The sequence below is a fragment of the Schistocerca gregaria genome, chromosome 7, assembly GCF_023897955.1.
Source record: "Schistocerca gregaria isolate iqSchGreg1 chromosome 7, iqSchGreg1.2, whole genome shotgun sequence".
Taxonomy (NCBI): Eukaryota; Metazoa; Arthropoda; class Insecta; order Orthoptera; family Acrididae; genus Schistocerca; species Schistocerca gregaria.
Genome location: NC_064926.1, coordinates 206152192 through 206173917, shown reverse-complemented (window position 1 = coordinate 206173917; position 21726 = coordinate 206152192).

Sequence of the window (21726 nt, the reverse complement as noted above, 5' to 3'; positions counted from 1 at the left end):
ATTGGTGAAGGTGAGGATGGGATGTATCGGAGATTTATAGGTGAGGATAACGGTAGAAGGATGTAGACACCAAGTGCGGCGAGATAGTAGTTTTAGTAGTGTCGTAACTGCTTTTTCTTTATTTTTATTTCAATTCCCCACAACGAGGCTATCTGGCAGTGGATAAAAACCTCTCTCCAGCCAAAGGTTACATAAACTGTATTTAAAGATGTCAAAATGTATCGTAAACGGTGACAATAACAAAAATACATAGGTGGACGATACTGACAAATTTTACATAACAGTAAGTGACAATAAACGAGAATTTTGTAAAATTCACATAGATGGAAAATACTTATGGTTTTTAAAACTCGTTTGACGACTTTATCTTACAGTTAAAATGCAGTCACTGATGACTGTGAATGATGCCATGATGCAATGGTGATGCTTGGTGACAGATAAAAACACCGTGATGATGAAGGTGCTATACTGACTATGACCATGGAGCCCAGCAAGGTGTGTGAAGGAGGAAGCAGCTAATGGGAGGATGGGGTGAGGTGGAACGTTGTGATTAGGATTGGAAAGAGGGGTATATCATGGAACTAATATCATCATTGGGCAGTGGGAGTTGGTTAAAATTCCGGTGGGAGAGGTGGATAAGGCATGGAAGTGGTTGGAAGATGGAATGTGTTTGTAGTAGTGCAGCTGGGTACCTGGACTGGTTAGTTGTTAGTGGGTGAGAAACTGGGCACTGGGACGATTTTGCGATTAATGTATCGGATCCGAAGGTGCTCTAGGAAGAGAAAAAATGTGGTAAGTGGATGAGTTGGTACAGGATGCGAGGTGGAGAAGGTAGGCGGATGTGGGAGGTGAGGCGGAGTGCGTGTCTTTCCAGGATTTCAAGGGACTGGTAGAACTTAGGAGGGGCGGAGGTACAGGCAATGTTGGCGTAGGTTTGGATACGGCGGATGTGAGATCGCATCTGGAGCTGTGGTGGCGTTATACAGCCCATGTACGGCTAGTGATTGGTCGGCAGTTACGTCATGCTACCATAGCTGATGTCAGTGTCTGTGCTTGTGGCTTCACAGCTCCGTAGGAACGTAAACATTGCGACGAATTTCTGTTTCTTCTCAGCGTGAAGAGCTCGCTTCCACACACCACTAAGGTCATAACCACTGTCCCTATTCAAGCTGTTCTCATACACTCTTATTTCTACCGTCTGTTTAATAATAGGATCACAGTACGTCGATGTCTGGGACAGAACTTTTGTTTCATCAAACGGTATTTTTTGTTTATTGGTTGAGGCTGTGCTCAGCAACTGCTTTCTCAAGTTCCCGATTTTTAATGTGCCGTTGATGTTCTGCAAGTGGTCGGATACAGTACGGTTGGACTGAATGGTGTACTTGTTTCCGCACCCGCACCGGGAATTAGGGCCGTGCGGGATTAGCAGTGCGGTCTATGGCGCTGCAGTCATGGACTGTGCGGTTGTTTCCGGCGGAGGTTCGAGTTCTCCCTCGGGCATGGGTGTGTGTGTTTGTCCTTAGGCTAATTTAGGTTAAATAGTGTGTAAGCGTAGGGACTGATGACCTTAGCAGTTAAGTCCCACAAGATTTCACACACATTTGAACATTTTTTGGGGGAATTAGGAAATTGCCCTTAACTAGGCGCACTATCATCTTTATCGTCTTAGGTAGCCAGAAAGTAGGTCTTGTTCCTCATCTTCACAGTACTCTGCCTATTTTGCTAGATGTAGCACCGCAAAAATGAAATAGGTTAGTCGGTCGCTCATCAGGTGATTGCTCAATATTTTCACATTTCCGTTACCATCGTACGTGCACTGTTGTTAGGAGGGAACAAGATATGTTCATTCGTTATTGATTTGTATTTGTCACAGAATCGGAGCAAACGTGGAAAAGGAAACACTATTAAAGGTAACAATTGACGATGATTCCTAAATGAGATTTTCACGCCGGCCGCGGTGGTCTCGCGGTTCTAGGCGCGCAGTCCGGAACCGAGTGGCTGCTACGGTCGCAGGTTTGAATCCTGCCTCGGGCATTGATGTGTGTGATGTCCTTAGGTTAGTTAGGTTTAAGTAGTTCTAAGTTCTAGGGGACTGATGACCACAGCAGTTGAGTCCCATAGTGCTCAGAGCCATTTGAACCATTTTTTTGAGATTTTCACTCTGCAGCGGAGTGTGCGCTGATATGAAACTTCGTGGCAGATTTAAACTGTGTGCCGGACCGCTACTCGAACTCGGGACCTTTGCCTTTCGCGGGCAAGTGCTCTACCATCTGAGCTACTCAAGCACGACTCACGCCCCATCCTCACAGCTTTATTTCTGGCAGTACCTCCCCTGCTACCTTCCAAACTTTATAGAAGCTTTCCTGCGAACCTTGCAGAACTAGCACTCCTGAAAGAAAGGATATTGCGGAGACATGGCTTAGCCACAGCCCGGGGAATGTTTCTAAAATGAGAGCTGGTAGAGCACTTGCCTGCGAAAGGCAAAGGTCACAAGTTCGAGTCACGGTCTGGCACACAGTTTTAATCTGCCAGGAAGATTCAATTGACGATGACGTTGCTTTGTAATCCCTAACAATAGAAAGTAAGACGATATCACAACAGACAATAAAATACACAGAACGTGAGGTAAGGAAGAAGTAATATTCTTCGTTGATGGTGGTGTCATTAGAAACGGAGCTCAATCTCGAATTGGGGAAAGAAATCAGTCCTGTTCATCTCAAAGAAATCATGACGGCATTTGCTTGCTTTTGGCGATCTTGGGAAACCACGGAAAACGTTAATCAGGAATCTGCATCGCCGCCAATACAAATACAAATCGAATGGCGTGGCAGTGCGCCATCTCCCTCGGTCGGGATGGGGCTGTCGCGAATTACATGTCAGTGCTGAGGCTGTAAGTTACTGGATGGTGACGCTATCTGGCTAAGATATCGCATTGTTATTTTTATTTTACCCACCAGAAATTTTTGGTGAAAGCCCGCGACTGTTTAGCCAACTGGTTTGTTTGTCATGAGAAAACATTTCCTACCGCCATTCAAGCTTTTCCTGTATTTGTTTCCTGCAATACGAGGACGTTTTGGACGAAGTTTCTAGGTCAGAGAATCGGAAGCGTTGCGGCTGCGATATTGACTAAAGTGTCTCAGGCTATTGCTTTGCTTTGCTCCCGAGCAATGTTGCAATGTTTCCCGTGAGATTTGTGGGGAATTTCAAGCGTGTGAAGCATTTTCTTCAATTAATGGTATTGCGTCATGACTTCTCTGCGTTTCCCTTCTTGCAGTTTCTGCAAGTATGATGCAGGTAGGAACTGTCTAATTAGATTTTGAAGCAAATAATGTTATGAGTTTTTGTTATAAAACAACATTTGATACAGCTGGTCGCATTTTTCTTTTATTGTTTGTTCATGGAGCATTTTGCAAAATAATTCCCATTATCAGTTGAGTTTCTCGTGTAATATGACATTTTTAGGTGTATTGTTTGCGATGTGTGATTTCACAGCTCAGCGTAATATTGCAATAGCTCACACATCGCTAACATAATGTCTAAAAATGTCATACTACACGAAAAACGCACTCCATAATATGAATTATATCCCGAAAGGCACTGCGCAGAAAATAAACAAAAGGATTAGTCACTGGCAGCAGTGAATGTCATTTTGTAACAGGCAAAACTAGATAAATACCAGACTAAAAACAACTAGTCACACCGTTTCTATGACCGTCAAACCTGCAGGAAAATTTGCAAACGCGGAAAAGTAACGAAGGGCACAGTATACAGGGTGGTCCATTGATCGTGAGCGGGCCAAATATCTCACGTAATAAGCGTCAAACGAAAAAACTACCAAGAGGGGAACTTGTCTAGCTTGAAGGGGGGAACCAGATGGCGCTATGGTTGGCCCGTTAGATGGCCCTGTCAAATGGATAGCAACTGCGTTTTTTTTAATTAGGATCCCCCTTTTTTATTACATATTCGTGTAGTACGTAAAGAAATATGAATGTTTTAGTTGGACCACTTTTTTCGCTTTGTGATAGATGGCGCTGTAATAGTCACAAACATGTGGCTCACAATTTTAGACGAATAGTTGGTAAGAGGTAGGTTTTTTAAATTAAAATACCGAACGTAGGTACGTTTCGGTTGTTTCGGTTGTTCCAATGTGATACATGTACTTTTGTGAACTTATCATTTCTGTGAACGCATGCTGTTACAGCGTGATTACCTGTAAATACCACATTAATGCAATAAATGCTCAAAATGATGTCCGCAACCTCAATGCATATGGCAACACGTGTAACGACGTATTCTGCCGGTTTACGTTACCGCTGTTGGTGAAAGACGCTTCGCCGCTAAATAGAACGCGTGCAAAAAATCTGTCATCGTCCCGTATTTTCTCTTGCGCCCAGTGGCAGAACTGTGCACGCCGTTCAAAGTCGTCGCCATGCAATTCCTGGTGCATAGAAATATGGTACGGGTGCAATCGATGTTGATGTAGCATTCTCGACACCGACGTTTTTGAGATTTCCGATTCTCGCGCAATTTGTCTGTTACTGATGCACGTATTAGCCGCGACAGCAATTAAAACACCTACTTGGGCATCATCATTTGTTGCAGGTCGTGGTTGACGTTTCACTTGTGGCTGAACACGTCCTGTTTCGTTAAATAACGTAACTATCCGGCGAACGGTCCGGACACTTGGATGATGTCGTCCAGGATACCGAACAGCATACATAGCACACGCCCGTTGAGCGGTTTGATCACAATAGCCATACATCAACACGGTATCGACCTTTTCCGCAATTGGTAAACGGTCCATTTTGACGCGGGTAATACATCACGAGGCAAATTCCGTCCGTACTGGCGGAATGTTACGTGCTACCACGTACGTACACGTTTGTGACTATTACAGCGCCACCTATCACAAAGCGAAAAAAGTGGTTCAACTAACACATTCATATTTCTTTACGTACTACACGAATGTGTAATAAAACATGGGGGTTCCTATTTTTAAAAACGCAGTTGATATCCGTTTGACCTATGGCAGCGCCATCTAGCGGGCCAACCGTAACGCCATCTGGTTTTCCCCTTCAAGCTAGAAGAGTTTCGGTCTTTGTAGTTTTTTTCGTTTGATGCTTATTTCGTGAGATATTTGGCCGGGCACTATCAATGGACCACCCTGTATATCGATCGGCAGGGGTGGGAGAGAGGAAGGATTGGTTGGGGCGGGAGGGGGGGGGAAGGATTACTAATGTCAGCTGCATCGGGACATTAAGCGGAGTCAGCGGCGACGTGTAAAAATGTATGCCGGACCGGGATTCGAACACAGGAGCGCCTGGTTACTAGCCAGGTGCGTTAACCACTGCACCATCCAGGATACAGTGTTATCGCAATTGCGCAGACTATCTCGCACGCCTCACAGCCGACCCACATTCCCACCGAGCGCCATCTAATTGATTTGCCAAGACGGGAAATGGATCCACTCACTTCAGTGAGGATGCACAAGTACGTCCGACCTGCTGCGGGAATCTCAGAATAGCGAGCATAGAGGAGATGGACAGGGACTGCGGATAAGTTGCGATAACACTGTCCAGTGCACACTTACACTCGTCGCCGCTCACATCAGTAATCGCTTCCCTTTCCTCTCCTTTGTCCCCCCACGCCCTCCATCACGAATTTACATATGATGCATCACAGCTGTGGATTACGCTTGGTGTCTGTTCTTTCGGACACACTACCAGACGTTCAAAAAGTGGCTTCTTACTCGTAAATTTCTCCTTAAATCTGACGACAAGTATTCCAACATTGTTAGAGGGCAAAGCAGTAGCCTGAAGCACTTCGCTCGACATCGCAGCCGCAACGCCTCCGATACTTGACGTGGAAACTTAGTCCAATACTGCAAGACTAGACTGCTACCTAACCTGCCTTGCTATCGCACGAACATCTCCCTCCGCTCCCCGCCCCCTCCCCCCTCTATTGTCCACCAGTGCTCTCAGATCTGCTAGCATTGAGCCGACCATTACCCAACTATTCTTAAATGGGACACTGTGAATTATAATTATGATAAGCTGTCTTCCAAGGCCTGGAGTTCCAATCTATCCAACAATAAATCTGTGAAACCGTCGTGCCTATCTGTTTGTCTGTTGGAACACGCTAATGTCCTGAACTAAAAGACGAATTTTCATGAGGTTTACACAAGTAACTTGAGCATAGCTTGTGTCAACGTAAATGCTGTATTTCATGAAAAATGAATCACGAAAAAATGAGACATCGCGATTTAAAGTTTTATTTAAAACCGTCGTGTTAATTGATGTGAAAACGCCAATCTCCAAAAGTGCTGGACAATTTTTCAAGAGATTTTCACAGGTAACTTGAGCGTCGCTCTGCAACGCATAGGCTGTATTTCATTAAAATCAGAACATCGGAAACAATATATCGTAATTTAAATGTTAATAGTCTGCTCAGCTTAATATGGTTCAAATGGCTCTAAGCACTATGGGACTTAACATCTGAGGTCATCAGTCCCCTAGACTTAGAACTACTTAAACCGAACTAACCTAAGGACATTACACACATCCATGCCCGAGGCAGGATTCGAACCTGCGACCGTAGCATCAGCACGGTTCCGGACTGAAGCGCCTAGAACCGCTCGGCCACAGCGGCCGGCCCAGCTTAATAGTTCGGATGATTACTCTAGTGACGGCTTAGTAATGGCACACCAAAGAACCAGTAGTTGACACTTGTTAGTTTCGTCGTACAGTAAAGAACCAATACATGGCGACGTTAGTCTTTTTCTTAACTCTGTGACAGGAGTATTTTCGGAAGTTTACGTGAATGGCCGAATTAGCGCCACAGTCTTACCTCTACGAACTAACATTGAGTTTACTTCGCTAAATGTAGGGTTTTCCGTTTGTGTGTTAAAAATTAACGAAATTGCTTTGCTACTCTCGATAGGTTTCATTCACATTTGCCTTCTTGGCTAGGATAACAATTTTTTTGAGTAAGTGATACTATCACGGTTCCGTTTTTACCCAGTGAAGTATGCAGTCCTAAAAAGCGACGGTATACAAACGCCCATTTTTTAACTCCTGTGTGTAAATGCTACGTTTCTGCCAGCATAGTTCTCTTCTTCGTGATCCTTGTATTCAACGCATACCTCGTATTTGAAAGCGACTAAGTACTTTAAAAAAATATTTGTAATATTATTGTCACATATCGCTATGCGATATGAGTTCGGTTTTCAGCCACTATTTTAAAATCATATTTGTGGGCAAGGGAAAAAGTGTGTTTGGGGAGGAAGCTTCCCGCCAGACCGACCTCGATCAGTCTTGGGTGTCCTTTGTGGGTAGAGGGCAGCCTCTGAATCTCATTACGTCTAGCATACCTCCTTGAGAAGTTGAGCAACTTTCGCAGAAGTCAGGCTGCGGTCCCCTTTGCTGCCATTGTGTGAACACCGCCACTGCCGGTCCGTGTGCTGGACAGTGAATACGGCACCGGCTTTGCCATCCCCCTGGAGACTATATGAGGACGACATTTTTGCTTTTCTGCGCTAACTTCAAAGGCCCATGCACAGTGGTTCTGCTTGGCTAGCGTCGGAGCGCCGGCACTGTTTTGCTCCAAAAATTTGCTTTATTCAATGGGACTGCGTCGTGCTACCTCGCACACGATGTGCACGATTTGACTCGACAACTTACACTGCTTCAGCCCAGTGCTAACCAAGTGATAGTTAAATCTGGGGCTTGTACACAAGACGTAAGAAGTTTGCTGTCCTTTCCCTGATTTTTCGTTATTTTTTTTTTTACATTTCTCATCCATCACATTGGCAGTAGCTTGAAGTCGCCCCATCCAGGTTGAATTTTTGAAAGGTGGGAAGTTAGGCAGAAGGAATCAACCTTTTGGGCCTCAGGGATGAAGCAGCGGAGGTCATCTGGGACTGCTTGGTACACTCTGCTGATCTTGCAGAGGTAAGCTTTTGCAAATCACGGTTGTGCGTTTGCGCAGCTCGTTGTCTAGTGTCTAGCCTTGCTGTCTCTGGATCACAGGGTCCCGGGTTAGGTTCGAGACAGGGTTGGGAATTTTCTCTGCCCGAGGACTGGGTGTTTGTATTGTTTTCATCATAATCATCATCCGTGACAGTGCTAGAGTGAACTGTGTAAAAAATTGAACTGTGAAAAAATTGGGACTTTGTACGGGCGCTGATGACCGCGCAGTTGAGCGCCCCGTAAACCAAGCATCAACATCAACGGTTGTGCGATCCACAATCTGAGGAGTTCACTTGCCTTATATGTTTCTGGTACGCAACTTGTGCTGGTGATTTAATTCAAATTTGTGTTTTGTTTCGAATATCTTGTATCCGCGAGCTGTACAATAAGGATATCTTGGCTCTACTGATTCTCCATGCAGTCCATTTTTCATTTTGGTAACTCGTCAGTGTTAATATCACTTTATGCTAACTTAATTCATAATTAATTGAATCTTCTTTATTTTATAACTTTTGATTAACATGTGTAGAACTTAAGAGTAAAAAAAATTCGGGTAAAGACGGACTTGACTTCCATTTCAAGATTCTAAAATTGTCCTACAACTGTCGTCCTTATGTGACCCACTATAGGATAAATCTAATTGGTTATACTACCTAGTTGTGGTTTGTTGTGTCGGCGTTGTCCTTGCGTGGAGTGGCTTTGTACAAGGATAATTTATCTATTATTTGCAGAAAGCAACGAGCACTGCATACACTCGGCTTATGTAGCCCGACCCTGCTCGATAACGCTTATAAGAAAAGAAACTTTCAGACTCTGAAGTTTTAGTTATTGCTGTGGTGGCCTAACAGTTGTGACCTGACTAAACTACAATATTCTGGTCATAATTGTGGGTTCTTTGATTGCTCTGGGAGATGGCTGAGCGTTACTACAACATATGATACAATAGTTCACTTTATTATAAAAATGATAAAAAGATGTACTTTATACAAGCCATTGCCACAGGACTGTGTGAAAATTTAACTGTCTTTGAACAGTAAAGCATCACTTGATGCACAGTTATAGACTCTTCTCGTGAAGTACAAGTTAGACATTTATAAAAGTGCATTTCCATTACAGAGCTTAATAGTACTACAGTCCTATTTGGACGATGTAGGCTGCTTCACCGGAGGTCACGAACTGGGGCAGAGCGAGTCCACGCTCAGTTCTATATAGACTTCCGTGCGATGAGGCTGCAGTGCTGAGAGAAAGGGCGTGTCTTCTGGAGAGCCTTCAGTTCGTCGTTGCGGACTGCAGCGAGACATCGCTAATGCCTTTGGTTCCACTGCGCGTTGCCGACTTTGGTGTTGCTCCGCGATCTTTGGACGATATCGAAAAAAATCATCGACTCCACGACTGTAAATATGTGCATAAACAACCTGTTACTCCATACGTCGTCTACCTATGAACTGTGGTCGGCTCCAGTTATTTACACAACGTCGGATAGCGAGCTCTCAAATACAAAAGAATCGCCTGCCGCTGTGACCGAGTGGTTTTCGAATCCTGCCTGAGGCATGGATGTGTGTGATGTCCTTAGGTTAGTTAGGTTTAAGTAGTTCTAAGTCTAGGGGACTGATGACCTCAGATTTTAAGTCCCATCATCCTTAGAGTCATTTGAACACTAGAATCACTGGCGCCGTTTGGCGTTCACGTCGTGTTCTCAACCGATATGGACTGCACACTGCTCATTAAACACTTCTGAATTCTGTTTCCTTTTCCATCCGTATCCAATCTCAGCTTGTGTTCCATCTCTAGTGAGTTTGCCATCGACAGGACATTAAATGTCTCTCCTTGAGTTTGCGGGAGTTGCGTGCAGTGACACTTGTGCGACGATGGAATGTGTTGAGATTTCTGGCAGAGCCACACTTTAGGTAGTTCTTGCTTACACGTTCGTTAGCTTTGCAATCTCACAACCAAAGTGACACAGTCCAGCCGTACCCATACCCCAACGTCTGCTCGTGAGTCTATCACCACAACCACATTTTTTTGTTTCCACATTCGTTGGCTTCGACAACTCACAATCAAAGTATTACCATCCATCCTAACATAGATCTCGTACTAAGCCACAGATCACTCTGTCATTACTAAGAAGTTTTTCGTTTTCAGATTCCTTGGCTTCGTCAACTCCCAATCAGATTTGTCGCATTCCAGCCTGATCTAGACCTCGTCATGAAGCTGAAACTTCCTGACAGATTAAAACTGTGTGCCGCACCGAGACTCGATCTCGGAACCTTTGCCTTTCGCGGGCAAGTGCTCTACCAACCGAGCTACCCAAGCCCGACTCATGATCCGTCCTCACAGCTTCAATTCTTCCAGTAACTCATCTCCTACCTTCCAAATTTTTACAGAAGCTCTTCTGCGAATCTTGCAGAACTAGCACTCCTAAAAGAAAGGATATTGCGGAGACATGGCTTAGTCACAGCGTGGGGGATGTTTCCAGAATGAGATTTTCACTCTGCAAGATTCGCAGGAGAGCTTCTGTGAAATTTGGAAGGTAGGAGAGGAGGTACTGCAGGAAATAAGGCTGTGAGGACTGGCCGTGAGTCGAGCTTGGGTAGCTCAGTTGGTAGAGCACTTGACCGCGAAAGGTAAAGGTCTCGAGTTCGAATCTCGGTCCGGCACACAGTTTTAATCTGTCAGGAAGTTTCATATCAGCACACACTCTGCTGCAAAGTGAAAATATCATTCCAGCATGAAACTGGTTAAGGGCAAAAATAAATCATTATAAAAAGTGAATGGTCGCAGTTTTTTCGACATTTCAAGATACATTAAAACCAATTCTGGTAACATGTCTCGTGGACTACAGCACGCTGTTTTACGCTGCTGAACAGAAATAAATTCTTAATGTGCCTGTTTGCTACCTTATCCCAGCAAGAGCCTCAGGCTTCACAGAAATGTCGCTCCGCAGAAGTTTCATTCCGTGCAAGAGTTCCTACGTCGTCGTCCCCCTCCAGAGTCGGTGTCGACTGTCCACCGGCTTAAAGCACGAATGCGTAGTGACTTAAAATTTTGAGCTGGCCGTTAGAAGAGCTTGTCTGGTACACTCGGACCTGTTGCTACCAAGATTAGAATAGCACCTGGCAACATCAGTATTACTTATGTCAATGAAGTACGTCGTGTTAACGTTATCGAAGGTCAAAAGATGTCGATCATTTTCGGTACATGTCAAGAGTTTTGGTGGTCAGTTCCTATGAGACCAAACTGCTGAGGTCATCGGTCCCTACGCTTACACACTACTTAATCTAACTTAAACTAACTTACGCTAGGGACAGCACACACATTCATCCCTAACGAGGACTCGAACCTCCGACAGCGGAGGGAGCGGCGCGAACCGTGGCAAGACGCCTAAGACCGCGCGGCTACCCCGTGCGGCGTCTCAAGAGTTGTAGAGTTTTCTGTAGTGAGTGTGTTGTTTACCAGTTCAAAGTCAGTGATTATATTGTTATTGTGAGTCGGGTCAATGAGTTATTATGTAAGCCTTTTTCCGTAATGTCATTAAAAGATAAATTTGTTTTTAAAAACATATATTATCTGATCAAAGATGTCCGGACACCCATGCGCCCTGTAAAAAACGGAGTGTACTATTGTTTCAGCAGAGAACCAATAACAGCAGAGCGGGACGGTCAGCAGATGTTAGTGACATCACACGTGTGCTGGTCATTGGATATCACCTGAGTAACAGATCCATCAGGGACATTTCAGGCTGTCCAAGTCAACTATTGATGACGTGATTGTGAAGTGGAAACACGAGGGAACAACAACAGCTAAAGCCAGACCAGACAGACCTCTGTAATGACGGATGTAGAACTTAGAGCATTGCTGAGTGTGGCTTTAATAAATCGCTTGTAATCAGCAGAAGGGAGCGTTCAGTTTCTAAAGTGCTGCCAGCAGTCCAACTAGAGCAGTGACCATGCGTAGGGAGATAAAAAAGATGGAGTACAGTGGGTGAGCCACACATTACACTCATAAGCCACACATTACACTCATAAGTCACACATTACTGTCGTCAATGCTAAGCGCCGCTTGAGGTGGTATAAACAGCATCGCCATCAGCCAGTAGGTCACTGGAAACGAGTGATTTGGAGTGATGATCACGCTATAACTTGTAGCAGTCCGATGGAACAGGTTGGGTTTGGCGAATACCCAGAGAACATTACTTGCTATCAAGTGTAGTGTATCCATCAACTATCAGAGAACACTGGAACAGCGAAAAGTTCCATTGGAACAGCGGATATTTCCACGGAACTGGAAAAAGGCCCAGGTCATAGCAATTTATAAATAGGGTAGAAAATTACCGGCCAATTCCACTGACGTCGATCTGTTGTAGAATCATGGAACATGTTTTGTGTTCAGACATAAGGACCTTTCTAGACTCTGAGAAGCTCATCTGCAGAAACCACCAAGATTTTAGGAAACAGCGGTCATAGGAGACACAGCTGGCCCTCTTTGTGCATGATATACAACAGGCTCGAGATACCGGCTCCCAGGTTGATGCCATATTCCTCAACTTTCGAAAGGCGTTCGACTGAGTTCCACACTTGCTGCAAAAAGAGCGCGCTTACGGGCTATCCGATGGCATATGCAGTTGGAGAGACAATTTTCTAACTGACAGAGAGCAGTATGTCATCCTGAATGGGGAGACTTCAACAGAAACAAGCGTAACATTAGGTGTGCCCTAGGGCAGCGTAATAGGTCCGCTGCTTTTTTCAATTTACATAAACGACCTGGTTTATGGTATTGACATAGACATTAGTCTGTTTGCCGATGATACTGTAATCAACAGTAAAGTTGTGAATAAATCAATGAGGATTTGCAGAAAATAAATGCGTGGTGTAATGACTGGCAGTTATCTCTCAATATTAGTAAGTGTAACCTACTGCGTGTAACAAGACAAAAATCCCCATGAATGTACGAGTACTAAATAAATGTCCAGTCCCTGGAAGCGGAAACATCCGTCAAGAATGTGGCTGTGACTGTTGAAAATGATCTCAAATGGGAATGATCAGATTACATAAGTAACGGACAAGACGAACTCTAGATTGCGGTTTATTGACAGAATCCTGAAGCGATGCAGTCCTTCAACAAAGGAAATAGCTTACAATACGTTAGTTCGTCCAGTCTTAGAGTATTGTTCGTCTGTATGGGACCCTTACCAGTTGTGTCTGATTCAAGAGATTGAGAAGGTCCAAAGAAGAGCGGCAAGATCCGTGACTAGTACATTTAGCCATCGCAAGAGCGTTACAAATCTGATAGAAAGTTTGAAGTGGAACTCACTTGCAGATAGACGCCGCGCTAAACAGAAGAGGCTGCTCGCTAAAATCCGAATTCCGATCTTCACCGAGGATGTAGAGCATATATTATTACCATCAACTTTCAAATCGCGCAATGATCACCATTCTGAGGCGTTCAGACAGTCGTTTTTCCCTGGCGGGGATCCGCGAGTGGAACAGAGGGTGGGGGAGGAGGGGGGGGGGGGCGGGGAATATGACTTTGGCGCGAATTGTGCCCTCCGCCATACACCGCATAGTGGCTAGCGGAGTATATATGTAGATGTAGATGAAGAACAATAAAGTTCGGAACGGAGAAATTTGTTGTGGTTAGGGATCCCCTAATTGCGCTTAGTAAATGTTAAATGCAGAAGGATTAAAACACACTCTACCGCGTTCCGTACTTCGTACAGCAGAGGAATAGGTCGGAGGCAATGATTGTTTGTCGTGACAGTGCACCCTGTCATAAAACAGCATCTGTGAGGCAATCGTTATGGTTAGTAACATTCCTGAAATGGACTGGTTTGCCCAGAGTCCCGGCCTGTACCCAATGGAACACCTTTTCGAGGAGTTAAGAGCGTCGACTTCGCTCTAAAATGCAGTATCACTACGTTGTCTGATTTCGCTCTTGAGGAGGAATGGGCTGCCATTCCTCCAGGTACCTCTCTAAAAGCGTCCCCAGCAGAGCTTAGATGGTTGTAAAGGCCAATGGTTGGTACACGTATCCAGACACTTTTTATCAGACAGTTTGTTAAGTACATTATTATTCGCTTTATTATTATTATTATTATTATTATTATTATTATTATTATTACTAGCAAGCGTCAAAAGCTGTAAAAGTTCTTCGATGCTGTTGTCACAATGCTTTGCCTTATATTAGTTTTTTTTTTTTTTTTGCATTTAATTTTCCAATTCATCGCATGTAACATTTTTTCTTCTTCTATAATGTAAATAAAGATGCAAATATCCTCTTAACGTTAGTCGCTACACCAAGGCCGCTCTTGCCTAATTTACCTAAAACCGATACGCCATCTGCAAAAGTCCAAAGACAGACTTCTCAGTTCTGACTTCGACGCAATATTTGTGTCGAATGTGAAGGATCCTGTCATAACAAGTGTTCCCCAGGGGAGTGTAATACGACCTTTGCTGTTCATGTCAGTCCTTAATGATTCAGTGGATAGTATCAGTTAACATCCCTTGTTTTTGCTGATCATGCAACCACTTGTGAAGAAATTCTATCCAATAAAAATTTTGATAATACCCAGACAGCCCTCGACAAGTTATTGGCCTGGTCGAAAGGTTAACAAGTAGACATTAATGTGAAGAAATGCAACGTTGTATGCTTGAAACAAGTCACCTTTACAAAGGGCTAATGATCCACAATTAGTCATACAAATTGTTCTGGCGTAACCACAAGCGCCGAGACGAAGATCCGGAACGCAAGAGCAAAGAGGGTGCGACACCTGGAAGAAGGGAATATAAGCGTCGCTTCTGATATCCTCCGCCTCCGCTGCTCAGACGCCCAGTCTGCAACGGGATTAGTGCTGCGCTGTCAGAGTGTCGTGATCCGCGTCAAGTGCGTACTTGGGCTTCGCATGTAGCGAAAACTTTACTCTTTTCATGTCGCCTCTCGCTAGCGCCATTTGCTGTAATAAGAGTTAGGTATTGTCAATTTGCTTTCTAGAAATAAAACTGCTAATGTTATTTGTTTGAAATTTTGTATATCATTCCGAGAGTGCTGCAACCCCATAGGCACGCTATTAGCGACAAGTGGGCAAAACCCCACACAAATATTTTGGAGTAACTGTGTGTAAGGGATGATCGTAGATACTTACAAAGTATGAAATATATCGATACCGAAGTCTTTGAAACAACGTAAGATCGATGTTAAAGACAAAAGATTGACATTAGATATTGGAAAAAATAACCAGGCTGTCAGTAAGGTTATGTCATTTAAATGAATCTTGTCTCATAATGACACCAGTGCGGCATATTTGCGACTTACAGACGTGGCCATGGATTCAAATTTTTCCACTTTCTTGAGATGCAGTATGGGATAACACCAAATCCTGGTAACCAACACTGAGTTTAATTTTTCGAAATGACTGAATATGCTTCAGAAACTGGAATGAAAGGTGTACGCTTGTCTAGAGCAATTTTGTACATGATTTGCAGAGATGCACAACCTTACCAAATTGTTGAAAATGAAGACATCTTCATTCTGTTGGAAGCCATTGCGCCTTTGTGCACGCTACTACCGAGATATACATTCAAGAGGAAGCTGGAAACCCAATTTTAAGTTACTCGGGATTACTTTAACAATAAAATTCAGAGCGTACACAGTATAACACGACAGATATTTGGACAGATACAATGCAATTATTTGATGGTGATAAAACTAAAACGGATATTGTGGGTATCTATGAGTTGTCACGATCGGACACTGGTCAATTTGTTTTCAGCATGTTATTACAGACTTGAAGGGAAGGCCAAGCAAATACTTGGGTAATACGTATTGGTGACTGATCCAGAATAAAATACGGTTAAAGGAGTGGGAATAGTATGTGCAAAAAGTCATATACTTTGTTTTGTCTCATATACTCAGCTGTATATTTGGTCGGATGAACCTTGTTTCACAGTTTCCGAATTTTGACCGAGTTTACGTGGTGGGAGTTCGATGATGATTTGGGCAGCCATATCGTGGTTGCTCTGCAAACCCGCCAAGATAGCCGAGAGCGCCGACGGGCTGCTTCCTGGACTCGGGTAGGCGCTCCTGCCCCGGATCTAATCCGCCCGGCGGATTAACGACGACGGCCGGTGTGCCGGCCAGCCTGGATGTGATTTTTAGGCGGCTTTCCACATCCTGCTAGGTGAATACCGGGCTGGTCCCCACGTCCCGCCTCAGTTACACGACTCACAGACATTTGAAAGACATTCACACTAGTTCACGACGATTTACACTAGATGCAGACACCTGTCCTGGGGAGTATGGGGTGGCGGCAGGCACGGCATCCAGCCACCCCTTACAATTAACATGCCAAATCTGGTTAACCATGGCCGACCCTTCGTACCCGTGGGACAAGGCGCAAGCGATAGAATAGAATCGTGGTTACTCTGCTAGGTCACGTTACTGGCAAGGATTATGTGACCGTTTTAGCTGACGAAGTCCATCCCAAGTTACAGTGTTTGTTTCCCGATGGTGATGTTGCTTTCCAATATGACAGATTCACAGAGCCTCTGTTCACATAGCTCGCATCGTCCAGGACTGGTTTTGTGAACACGAGAATGAACTGCGGCATTTCGCCGTGCTACCACAGTCACCATCTCTCAATATTACGGAATGAGCCTTTGCGGTCTACTTTGACGAGAAGAATGTGTAGACGATATGTACTTCTATCATCGTCACGTGAACGTACAACTATTTTGCAGGAAGAATGCTATGAGATTCCCTTGAAAGCTACGTATGATCTGTATATATACACTCTGAGACAACTCTAAGCTGTTTTGAAATCCAGCAGTTACCTACACCATACTAGGCATGATGTTGTGCATTTGGTGTGTCCATATTTTTGCCCACCCCTTGTAGCATTCCAGTATCTTTTGATTTTAATGATGAAGTTTCCAGGAGATGTATCAGCATTGGTCGAGCTTGATTTTGATAAAATTTCGAGACATGAGTATTTTTTAGGGAGTCGGTTGTCAGCCCTACGTCCAGTTTCTCCCTGAGGACAAAATGGTTCAAATGGTCCTAAGCACTATGGGACTTAACAAAAAAAAATGGTTCAAATGGCTCTGAGCACTACGGGACTCAACTGCTGTGGTTATCAGTCCCCTAGAACTTAGAACTACTTAAACCTAACTAACCTAAGGACATCACACACATCCATGCCCGAGGTAGGATTCGAACCTGCGACCGTAGCAGTAGCACGGTTCCGGACTGAAGGGCCTAGAACCGCTCGGTCACAGCGGCCGGCCCCTGAGGACAGGCAATTTTTAGTCAGGGTTTCTATCCCTTATTATTTGGAGAGCCTACTCGACGTTTTACAGCCAACACCATTTTCTCCAGAGCCGCCATTTTTCATAGTGCCGAAACAATCGTGGGGACACGTAGTTCGAACGGTACATCATCCTACCAGGCTGTCCACTATTTTGTGCCGTTTCCAGTCTCCCACAAACTGGACAAGGCGTTGGACTTACGGGAGACAACTAAGGGAGATACTGGGGCTTAAATCTGTAGGTTGCAAAAGCTACACAGATGAAGAGACCTGCGCAGGAAAAAAATTACAAATGCATTTACATCTGCATCTATATGATTACTCAGCAATTCACAATTAAGTGCCTGCCAGAGTGTTTATCGAATCACCTTCAAGCTATTTCTCTTCCGTCCGACTCCAGAAGGAGGTGTACAAGCGGGGATGTAGGCAGTCTCTTTAATAGACTTGATGCATTTTTTTGGTGTTCCTCCAATAAATCGTAGTCTTTGATATGTTTTACCTACAACATTATATATGTGATCGTTCCGACTTAAGTTATTCGTAGCTGTTATCCGTAAGTGTTTAGTTGTATTTACAGCCTTTATATTTGTGTAATTTGACATATAATAAAAATTTAACTCATGTGGGAAACTTCACACTTTTCATTATTCCGAGTAAATTGCCACTTTTCACAGCATACAGATATCTTGTCTAAATCATTCTGCAATTTGTTTTGATCATCTGGTGACTTTATGAGACGGTAAATGACAGCGTCATCTGCAGATAATCTACGAGGGCTGTTCAGATTGCTCCTAAATCATTTATGTAGATCAGGAACTGCAGGGAGCCCTTTCCGTCAGTTACTACGAACTGTGAACTTTCTGACAGGAAATTACGAATCCAGTCGCGCAACTGAGACGATAGTCCACAGGCGCGCAATTTGCTTAGACTGCAAAGAGCTGTCTACTTATAAGTTAGCAATGCGAAATAAAGTGGAGGACAAGACTATAATCCAGTTTACAAAAGAAAGATTTTTGGGTCAGAATGAGAGACGCGAAGAAATGGAAGTGAGTATTTGCAGGTTCGAGGGTAAGCTCGTAGATGTCAGTATCATATTGTGGTGAAACTGTCTACAGAAAAAGAGTGTTGTTGTTGTTGTTGTTGTTGTCTTCAGTCCTGAGACTCCATGCTACCTTATCCTGAGCAAGCTTCTTCATCTTACAGTACTTACTGCAACCAACATCCTTCTGAATCAGCTAAGTGTATTCATCTCTTGGTCCCCCTCTACGATTTTTACCCTCCACACTGCCCTCCAATACTAAATTGGTGATCCCTCGATGCCTCAGAACATGTCCTACCGACCAATCCCTTCTTCTAGTCAAGTTGTGCCACAAACTTCTCTTCTCCCCAATCCTATTCAATACCTCCTCGTTAGTTATGTGATCTACCCATCTAATCTTCAGCATTCTTCTGTAGCACCACATTTCGAAAGCTTCTATTCTCTTCTTGTCCAAATTAGTTATCGTCCATGTTTCACTTCCATACATGGCTACACTCCATACAAATACTTTCAGAAACGACTTCCTGACACTTAAATCTATACTCGATGTTAACAAATTTCTCGTCTTCAGAAACGCTTTCCATGCCATTGTCAGTCTACATTTTATATCCTCTCTACTTCGACCATCATCAGTTATTTTGCTTCCCAAATAGCAAAACTCCTTTACTACTTTAAGTGTCTCATTTCCTAATCTAATTCCCTCAGCATCACCCGACTTAATTCGACTACATTCCATTATTCTCGTTTTGCTTTTGTTGATGTTCATCTTATACCCTCCTTTCAAGACACTGTCCATTCCGTTCAACTGCTCTTCCAAGTCCTTTGCTGTCTCTGACAGAATTACAATGTCATCGGCGAACCTCAAAGTTTTTATTTCTTCTCCCTCGATTTTTATACCTACTCCGAATTTTTCTTTTGTTTCCTTTACTGCTTGCTCAAATCGGGGAGAGGCTACAACCCTGTCTTACTCCCTTCCCAACAACTGCTTCCCTTTCATGTCCCTCGACTCTTCAATAACTGCCATCTGGTTTCTGTACAAATTGTAAATAGCCTTTCGCTCCCTGTATTTTGCCCCTGCCACCTTTAGAATTTGAAAGAGAGTATTCCAGTCAAAATTGCCAAAAGCTTTCTCTAAGTATACAAATGCTATAAATGTAGGTTTGCCTTTCCTTAATCTTTCTTCTAAGATAAGTCGTAAGGTCAGTATTGCCTCACGTGTTCCAATATTTCCACTGAATCCAAACTGATCTTCCCCGAGGTCGGCTTCTACCAGTTTTTTTCATTCGTCCGTAAAGAATTCGTGTTAGTGTTTTGCAGCTGTGACTTATTAAACTGATAGTTCGGTAATTTTCACATCTGTCAACACCTGCTTTCATTGGGATTGGAATTATTATATTCTTCTTGAAGTCTTGAAGAGTATCAAACTGAAACAATAGGTAATCTTGAAAAACAATAAGGCCTTGATGGCAGAAGATGTAGCACATGGGGGAACTTTGTGGTCTCCTGATTACCTCCATCGTTGAAGGAGTCAGTGACCTCGGCCTGTCCGCTGAAGCCTCAAGCAACCGGTGCGTCACCGTACGGTGGGGACATTATGAGACAGCCGTTTGCATGTCATGATGGCTCCAACGGCCCAAAGCTTCGGCGCCACCGTACCGCAGCCACCGTTAGCAAACCGTCTCATCCCGCGCCCTGCTCACGTTCGGAACCAAATCTCTCGTTCGCTCTGTTTGTTGCTGTAACGTGTTTGCGTGACGATAGTTTGATGCGACATCCTTATAACTGTCGGCAAGTGCTCCTGACGCCACGAGTTTCTCTGTATGGAGACGAATGGGTACAGATGTCGGCTACTGTAACCGTACAAATCATTGTATGAAACTAGATAATTCATGCACTAACTGTATATTGTGCTCCTTCTCTTCCAGCGAGCTATTTGGACTGGAATCCAGCAAAGTATTTGTCCTGCACTTGGGAGGAACGGAATCAAATCCACGTCCAGGTCACTATTTAGATTTTCCGTAATTTCCCTAAAATACTTTAGGCGCTCACTTGGACAATCGCATCATCAAAACGACGGCCACTCCGATCTCCAGTCCAAGCTCTGTTCAAATGTGTGTGAAATCCTATGGGACCTAACTGCTAAGGTCATCAGTCCCTAAGCTTACACACTACTTAACCTAAATTATCATATGGACAAACACACAGACCCATGCCCGAGGGAGGACTCGAACCTCCGCCGGGACCAGCCACATAGTGCACGACTGCAGCGCCGAAGACCGCGCGGCCCAACCTCTGTGTACAGGGTGATTCAGGAAGATACGCAAATATTTCAATATGTTATTCTACAAGTAAAACTAAAGGAGAAAACTTCATATAAACATAGGTCCACAAATGTTTATTCAAGGAGTAAAGGTTAATAAAAGATTTTGCCTGAAATTTAGTAACTTCGCTAATTTGAATCCATCGCTATACTGTACGAGGTTAAAGTAAAGCGTGATTTCCATTTATTTTGTTGTTATTGGTCTGATGAATCTAATAAAACATGTCCCAGACATGTATCTGCAGTAGTTTTCCAGAACATCCACACAGGCAAAGACGTAATTTCGTAAAATTTTTATTTATTAACTACTTGGTCCAATTTTTTTTTTTTTTAATTCCAGACAATTGCACGAAGTTTTCAATAGAAGTTGTAGATAATGTAATTTTGGAAAAATGATGGTAATAACGTTCTAGTCGCTACATTCTGAAACCGCGCGACCGCTACGGTCGCAGGTTCGAATCCTGCCTCGGGTATGGATGTGTGTGATGTCCTGAGCTTAGTTAGGTATAAGTAGTTCTACGTGACTGATGACCTCAGAAGTTAAGTCCCATAGTTCTCAAAGCCATTTGAACAATTTTTTGGTAATAACGTTAACTGAATCTGTATGAATGTGTGAGATAATCTGCTTTTATTAATACCACAGCACACGTGAATTCATGTTAAACATGAAAAAACAAAGGAGATTTTCTGACACATTGATACATTTTCAGTTAACATTATTACCATCATTTTTCCAAAATTAAATTCTCTATAAGTTCTGTTGATAACTTTGTGCAAATGTCTGGAACTTTAAAAAAATTGGGCCATGCAGTTAATAAATTAAAATTTTTCGAAATTACTGCTTTGCTTCTCTGGATGTTCTGATGTTCTGGAAAACTACTGCAGATATACGTCTGGGACATGTTTCATTAGACTGATCAAAAAGCTCATAATAAATGGAAATCGTGCTTTACTTTGACCTCGTACGGTTTTGCGATGGCTTCATATTAGCGAAGTTGCTAAATTTCAGACTAAGCCTTTTACTAGCCTAACTCTGTAAATAAATTTGCTGACCTATACTGGTATGAATTTTTTTCTTTAGTTTTACTTGTAGAATAACATA